Genomic DNA, 9,149 nt, shown 5'->3' with positions numbered 1-9,149 from the left:
TTCAGCGGTTCTTCCATGGCTTCTAGCAGACCCCTCAGGACTCAAGTTCTTCACAGCAGCGGCTACAGCTTGAACGATGGCTGCTTGAACTGCAGGGTCAAATTGGTACCCTTCGTTGTTTCTCGGGATTCGCCCAGCTGCGCTTCCTTCTTCCCCTGTGTTAGAAGCTGATTCTACAGAAGGTTGTCGGACAATCTGTGGCCTGCCACGACGTCCAGTGCGACCTTCCATTCCAACAACTTGCCTAGCTCCAGCCATCGTATTCTGGAAGGGGAAAACACAAACGTCATCACTCAAGGAACTATTTAGTACAAGGATAGTAAGGCTAACAGGTAATAACAGTGGTCAACTGTGATTAGTTGATCACGTTACTTCTATGTCCTATACACTTCCCTTTATAAGTCTATTTGTGTTAAGTTCTACTTTTAAACAGTTAATCAATCAAACAATCAATTAATCCTATCCCTAACATTTATATATCCTTTCTTTAGCAATTAACCTAACATTAACATTCCTTATTTAACCATACACTTTACCTTATCTGAGCTTGCTTGAGTGACACATGGCTATCTTGAACTGGCATCTTCTTTCTCTTCTTACTTAAATCACATTCTCTGTTCGAGTCTGCGCATGTAGGATACTTAAATCTCTCGAACTTTGCTCTGATACCAACTTGTAAAGCCCCGTTCCCAGTGCGTCACTTTGGACGTTGGATTTACTCATAAACACATTTCTAAATATCAGAGTTAATTAACATTTTCACGGAATATAAAAACTTCAACCATAATATATTACATAACTTTCAAATCTTGTCTTAAAAAACATTCATAGTCATTTAAAAATAAAACATAGTCTTTAAAACATCATAACACTTTCTTGAGATGCTAGTATCTTCAATTCCACGCTATGTATCCTCATCAAGCGAGCTGCCTCATCCTACTCACCTACGTGCATGCATACTAAAAGTCAGCTACGCTGAGTGAGTTCTAGTTAATACAAGTAACGTACAACACATACACTCACTTATATACGCACCCGAATGTCCATATACATACATAGATTTTTACCTTCCTTCATACGTTCATACAATCATACATACATCCTTTCTTTTAATATATACATATATACATACATCTTGTCTTACAACCTTCGCGGATATTATTATTGTCCGTTCCCTACATTAGCGGATATTATTAGGGTCTGTTCCTATATTTGCGGATATTATTAGGGTCTGTTCCTTACATTCACGGATATTATTAGGGTCCGTTCCCTACATTCGCGGAATTATTAGGGTCAATTCCCTATATTCGCGGATATTATTAGGGTTCGTTACCTTTCTAACCATGCCTTTCATACCTTTCTATACATTCCTAATTATAACTTCCATACGTGCATACATCATTTATACATCATATATGTATCAATCATATCTTTAAACTATCCCTTGACGGCACATGCAATATCCGAAGATCGTTCATGCATCGTCAAGCATTCATTCATACATAAATCATATATGACATACACTTACCACTTAAGGTAAGTGTATTAACTAATCACATCGAGTATGCACACAGCCTAGAAAACATAACAAGGAATGGGGCTAGAAACTTACCTGGATCATGTTACGTTCTCCGTTAATCGTTATCTCTTTTCTTAACTGAGCTCTGCTAACTGTATATAAATTACACATATCAATACTCATCCTAATCACATTATTCAAGTTCAGCCAAAATGGATAAGTCTGGTCTATTCTAATGGTCTTGTTTTATATTACAATTTACTTAGAATATTTTACACTTAAACATTCATGTGTTCAAGTACTTTGTATTGTACTGTATTCCTTTCTTTCTTTCTATAGTACTCTTCTCTTTCTTTTCATTTGTATTCGATTCTTTCCATGCATACTATCATATCTATATATATATATATATATATATATAGTGCTCGGGGTTACTCAACTCATTTGAATACATGTATAAGGTATTTGAATCACATTAGATATTCGGATGAGCATACTACATGCGAGTATAAGCATGTATGCAAATGTATCCATGTATGCGAGTATATTGTATTCGGGTTTTATATGTAATGGAATATGCATGTGTATTCGAGTAAGCCACATGTATTCGATCATGCAATGTAATCAATCCAGTATGTAATCAACCTTATGACATGCATTCGAACCGTACAGGTATTCAAATATCACCTTTGTATTCGAGTCTCTTATTGCATGCGAGTAGATGCATTGTATTCGAATATAGGTAGTGTAATCGAATGTATGTATCCTAACATGTAGATGTATGCGAACTTAAACAATGTAATCGATTAAGAGCGTTGTAATCGAGTTTAGACCTTGTATGCGACTGATCACTTGTATTCTAAATGTTCCAATGTAATCGACTAGCTCTAATGTATGCGAACAAGCCCAATGTAATCGATCTTGGACATTGTATGCGAGTAAGGGCTTTGTAATCGAATACCACTATGTATTCGTTTGTTACAATGTATTCGATCCTCGCAAAGTATTCAAGAAAGGCCATTGTATTCGAACTTATATAGTGTAATCGACCTTGTCATTGTAACCGAATACAAGGATGTATTCGAACGAGCTGCATTTTTATTTTTCTCGGATGAACAGTGGCTACAGGTTGACCCTTAATCCACTATCATCTTCCGTTTTTAACACTTTATCCCTTGTTATAACATTATATCCTTCTTAAACGTTCCCATGACGATTTCCGGCTAAGACTTGACCTGTTGGTCCATTAAGTTTGGACCTTTAGGCTTAAAACGTTCAAAACTAGATCTAGGGTTTCTTTAAACAAGACGTACATGCCCTTAGGTTCGTTAAGTCCCTTTTAAACATCAAGTTTGCTACTTTATGAACTATCTACTCCTGATCTACTCTGGGGTTAGATTTCATGGCAACCCGTTCATAAAAACGTAAGCTTTAAGATAAAGAACGTGCATTTAGTGTTCGTTAGGTCACGGTTAGCTTGATATGCAATACTAATCTTGCGTCTTGTTCGTTTATCCAAGATTTATAAGAATCCAAGCTTGTTTGACCTCGGATCCTTCTTCTCTGCCCGCGGTTGTAGGTAGTGTTGGTGTGTGTGCGTTTTGAGTGTGTAGAGAATAAGATGGAGAGAAATGAGAGTTTTATGGAGGTTTAAGGGAGTATTTACACTCTCTTAAGCCCATGGACCTAAGGCCCATACACATCCCTTTAATCCATCTTTTATTCCAAGTCCATACTCTTTATCTATATTTAATTCGAATTAAATATTAACACACAATAACAAACATAATTCCTTTATTCATTATTATAAATTTTACTATGTTACATAATGGAAACGTGAAAACAAATTAAACAACTGGGCAATCCATGTCGCCAACACACAAAAAAAAAATAATGGGTGAACGCACATAATTAAAGGAACAAAATTGTACTCATCAAAAACCTAATGGACTAAATATGCAAAACTGACTCTAAAAGATCCAATAGACTAAAGATGCAAAATAAATGGAACTTAAGAAACCTAATATGTCAACATTCAAATTAGGATGGACTGAATATGTACATATAATTGTGTTTCCGTAGCGCAGTTACCTTTTTCTTTATATATAGGATAATATACACAAAAGTTTTAAACTATATAATATTGAAACTTTAAAGGAAGATAAAACTGTCATTTTTGTTTCGTTCATGTGGTTTGCTCTTTTTGACATTTCCGTTAAAAAAAAAGTAGTTATTTCTGTCGTGGTTTCATTTTCTTGCCATTTCAGTCGAAATCATTAACTTCATTAGTTTTAGTTTGTTTAGTTAGTATGTAATAACAAAAATAACCTTTTAATAAATAGAGTAAACTTTCATTTTTTCCTTGTGCTTTGCTCACTTTTGTCAGATCCGTCCAAAATAAACTTGTTATTATCCAAGCCCATCCTTATGGTTTCTAAAAGTTGTAATTTTCATCAACTTTACAAACACCGTTAGCCTTTGTCAATTAAGATAATGTAATTTGACAAAGTGCTCTTACTAACACCATTTTAATAATTTATATATATTGTTGGGATTCGTATGCAAGTTTTAACAAAATCGATTAATACATTGGAAATATTTAAGCGTGCGAACTGATCCAACCCTACAATTTTGTTAGGATTCTAATGCATGTTTTAACAACAAAAAAAGGTTTTTTAAATAAACAATTTATTTTAAAATACACGTAATATAAAAGTTGTAAGGTTGAAACTTTAAACGAATATAAGACTTCCTTGGCCCCCAAGCAAGAAAAAAAAAAGAATTTATAAAGAGCCCTATGAATGGAAAATAATTATTATTATTTTAGAATTCTTTAGAGTTTGACTGCCCACGAGTATGAGTATCATCGAGCCGTTTAAGACGTAGAACCTTAAACCCTAGTTATTATTTCATTAATTAATTACTTATACGATATATCTTCATTGAATTGAATTGCGTTTGATTTAGATTGGTGAGATTGACCGCGAGGGCATTTTACGATTATGTTCCCGCCATATCAGATGATCGAGGAATTGCTGTGGTTTTTTCTTGACGCTCTCACCAGGTATATATATATACTTGGGGAAATTGTTGCACTGTTTCGCCTTTCGAGTCTCATTATCCGATGAATAATCGAAATTTACACTATCAAATTTAATAAAGGGAAAATTATCAAAATAAACGATGTTGATCCTTTAAAAGAAAGAAAAAAAAAGGAAAAACATACGGACTTTTAGCCTATTAACTTACTAGACATCACATTTAGATTGCGCCACGAGCGACAAGCCGGTTTATTTTGCCTTGGAAAATTATTTAAAGTAGGCTAATTTTAGCATACAAATGCAGTTTTTAATTAGCCGACAAGAGAGACGGCTAAGGAAATACATTTGTAGAAGTGAGTTGTGACACATGTTAACTCCTAGGTGGTCAAAGGGTGGGGCCCGTTGACTTTGTAGGCTAGCCTAAGCTTAGCCTACATGCAACACGTGTCAACTACCGACTAACGCTTAGCCTACTTAACATGTTGGTCAATTCTGACCGGCTAAATTTGAAAATGTTTATAGTCTTGTAGGCTAAAAGTCAATGTCTATTTTGTGAAAAAAAAGGTCAGACATGTCTATTTTGGTCATTTGCTTCTTAATAAAAGAGGCTGCAAGAGATTGTTTGGATCTGGATTTTCTGTATCGAGTTCTTGATGGTCATGATCATACTTCGACTGAGTTTTTGCAAACTCTTAATTATTTCAGAGTATTACATGATACTCAGAATCAGAAACTTACTGTCTGAGACAATGTGACTTGAAAATGCAGTAATCAACTTCAAGCCTTAATGCCACTAGATTCATGATCACATATTCATTTGTACTTGCACAGAATTGAAATGTGTTATGATTTGAACCAGTAACATCCTAAATGATTACCTTTTGATGCTGTTATAATTGTGCATTTTTATTTCATTATTGTAGACGACAATGGGTTTGCGAAAAAGAGTTAGCAATAAAGTTAAAGTTGCATGTAAAACAGCTTCGGAGAATTTTGCAGTTTTTTGAAGAAGAAAAGCTAGTGAGTAGGGTTCATAGGAAAGAAGTAAGTTTTATACTTGTAACAATTTTTTTAATGTATTATATATGCTGTTTACATGTAATAAAGAGGTGAGTTTTATAAATATATTTATATTTATAGCAGACTGCCAAGAAACTCTATAGTACCGCAGTTGCTGCAACTGCTGATGTTCTGATTAGAAGAGAAGGTGAAGGGAAGATTAAGCTGCACACTCACTCTTATTGTTGTCTTGATTATGCACAGGTGACTTGCAATAGTATTATTTTCAGAATTTAAAAAAATAAATAAATAAAAAGAAACATGAAATTTATCTCGGTTTGCAGATACATGATGTGGTGAGGTATAGAATGCTTTTGATGAAGAAAAAGGTGAAAGATGGACTAGACAACAAGAATAAGGTCCAGGAATATGTATGCCCAAAATCGTACTGTGGAAAAAGGTTTGATATTTATCGGTTTATATTATATAAAAGGATGTATGGCGATTAAAGTTGAGTAATTATTTGAATATTTTCAGATATAGTGCATTTGATGCTATGGAGCTGATTTCTTTGGAAGATGAATCATTTCATTGTGAAAGATGCAACACGGAATTAGTTGCATCGTGTGACAAACTAGCTTCACAAGATAATGTAAATGGTGATGAAAATTTGAGGGATTTGCTTCAAAAGATGGAGGTACTTTTATTGCAAATGTAAATTTTATGAATGTTATAAAGAAAGTTTTAACTTGGTTTCCAGTTTGGTAACAACTATTATCTTCATGTTTATTCGTTTTTATCTTTTTTAAATTGAAATTTGGTGATTAAAATGCAGGTGCAACTTAAGCCTTTGACAGATCAGCTTAACAGAGTAAAAGACTTAGAAGCTCCTTATTTTGGAACTCTTCAAGAATGGGAACTTAGAGCGCGTGCTGCTGCACGTGCTTCTAATTCTGATCCTAGTACCAATGATTATTCGAGATATGGACCGTGTGGGACCCCTATGCCATTTCTTGGAGAGACAAAGGTGCCCCCTACAATGTTTAGAAACTCAAAGTGTTAACTGACTCAAAATAACCCAACCCGACCTGACCTATACTAATAGTTCACCTTTTAGAAGCTGGACCCTATTTGACCCGTTATCCAACTTACACTTATTGCTTCATTTTGTTTTATTTTACAACGTCGGTGTATGCCTATTGATTGATATATTGCACTATTTGCAGGATGAGTATATTGAAGCATGGTATGCAGCTTTATTTCAGAGGCAAACGGAACAAGAAGAAGCCACCCAAAGTGAGCAAAACAATAACATCTCCACTGATGCTGATGCTTGCCCTTCAAGTACTAGAAAACGCCAACGTGATGATGACGATTCAGGTAGTTATTTTGTGTGTCTACACATCATTCATTTGGTATAGTATGGTATGCTATGAACATCACATTGTTTAATTAACTCTTGGTAGATTAGGTAACAGGTCAAAAGTGGTCCCGGTTGAAAATAGTCAACACTTGACTTTTTAAGTGTCACATTTATAGTTTATAATTCTTTTAGCTTTAATCTTGATTCTATATGATTACTAAATTCACATTCTGAAATCAAAACTAGGCATTTTGAGTTTTTTCAGAATAGATGTATATTTTCATTTTTTGTCATCATACACCATATATTCTATGCATAAATTTGATAATTCCCAAAAAGGGTGGTAATCAGTTATCATTATCCATATATTTTACCGGATAGTGGTACATAGAAATTTTCTTAGGATAGATCTAAATGGGCTGGGTCGGGTTAATCCACAAACACATTATTAAGTTTTCAAAAAATATAAATTATTTACCTGTTAGTTGTGATTGGAAAACAGTATCATCACAAATACTAATATACTTTTTTTAGTTTGACCCGTTTGAGGTAAAACATAACACACGTCTTTTTTTGTTGACTTTTGCAGCGGACACTTTTAGGGTGGACTTGAATGATAAAGCAGCAAAGTATTCACTAGACGAAGATAATGATGGTATCGACTGGGAAGAAGATTAATTTCTAGAAAACATTTGGGTTCGGTTTAATGATATCTATATACCGCGTTAGTTAACAACTTACAACTTGAACCCTCCAGATATTACATTTGACACTATAACCCTTGGACTATTACATACCAACATATCTTGACAGTTTGGTCGTTCTTACTTACAAAATCGTGTTGAAATGTATGACAGATGTAGAAAAAATTTGTATAGAATATGAATATATATGTTTGCAGAGCTGAATGATGGGAAATTTAATGAATTATATACACGATGTTTTTATTGGACTGTTAGTTCAGACAGTCGACTAACAAGAAGACCAACCCTGATCAACCCGAAATACTTAAAGTTGGTTTGATCCTTGGTTCTTGATTTTGTCTGCAATTCGGTTTTAGGCCAATTCGGTCCCAACCCGACTATTACCCTTATAAACATGATTTTAATATAAATAAAAATGGAAACTTGTTCTATTATGGGGTGTACTTGGAAGCCGAACGGTAGAAATATATAGTCCTAGGTTCTTCATCACCAACTGTATGTTTTGTATGTAACGATTTAATAGGTCCGTTTAACATTATTACATTGAAACAACTCATTTATCTTAGCAGGGGCGAGGTGTACATGTGCGTGCGTATCCTTGTATGAATGTGTGTATTTGAAGCATTGAGAAGAGAGGGATGATGTATATTTGTCTGGTTAAGGTAGCTTCAAGCTTTTAGATTGATGAAAAAAACTCTATATTTAAACGCTAGTATAGAAAAACTAGCTATAAAATTTTACATTTGAATTTACAAGTTTGGTACTTGAACTTCTATTAACTTTTGTTAATTTATATAATAGTTACACATTTAACCCTTATTCAAAACTAACTACCCCACGACCTTTTTAGGGGCCGTAACTTTTTCACACGTTAATAATTTTTTAAACAAATTATATCAAAAAAACGAGCATTTTATTCTCTTTAATTTGAGTATGATATTATTATACTTCTTTAACTTTAAAAAATTAACATACTACGTGACTATCGGTTAGGATCGGTAACAAGTCGAGTCAGGTGATCTCGAGTCATGTGTAAGACCAAATTTGGGTCAGAAGAATCGATACTAAAAGGGTTAAATTAGTTTGGGTCGTGTCGGTACGCTTTTGAGTCGAAAGGAGTCAGGTCAGAACATGTTTCAGATTAGAACAGTGCATGTTCAGAATGGGATTCAGATCAAAATTGGTTGGTTTAAAAAGTTATCTATTTGAAATTACTGTATATTTCAGCTTTGTTTCTTGATTTTCGACATCAGTTACACGCTTACTGCATTTTCATGAATTACATGTCTACATTCGGGTTATGTATGCACTGTAATTAGGTAAATCATGTACCGACACTGATTATGCGATTGATCTTAGGTTGTGCGCCCATTCCGCCGCACCACGTGGGTATCCAGTTAATTTTATTAAAAGCTTCCGCTACTCATCCAAACACCTAAAAAAATATTTAAAAAGCTACAACTAACAGCTACCAGCTTCCAGCTCCAGCCATCAGCTTCCAGCTTTCAGCCTTCAACTTCTAG

At 34.3% G+C, this 9,149-nt stretch overlaps 1 pseudogene; it reads left to right on the top strand.

The window, feature by feature from the left end:
* The first annotated feature begins 4,375 nt into the window (after positions 1-4,375).
* On the top strand, positions 4,376-7,600 carry LOC143539775 (uncharacterized; annotated as a pseudogene).
* Positions 7,601-9,149: the final 1,549 nt, after the last annotated feature.

The sequence above is a fragment of the Bidens hawaiensis genome, unplaced genomic scaffold (assembly GCF_021521415.1).
Source record: "Bidens hawaiensis isolate Kalapana, Puna unplaced genomic scaffold, B.hawaiensis_p1.1 tig00012046_1, whole genome shotgun sequence".
In the NCBI taxonomy this organism is placed as follows: Eukaryota; Viridiplantae; Streptophyta; class Magnoliopsida; order Asterales; family Asteraceae; genus Bidens; species Bidens hawaiensis.
This window is presented reverse-complemented; position numbering and strand designations above follow the sequence as displayed.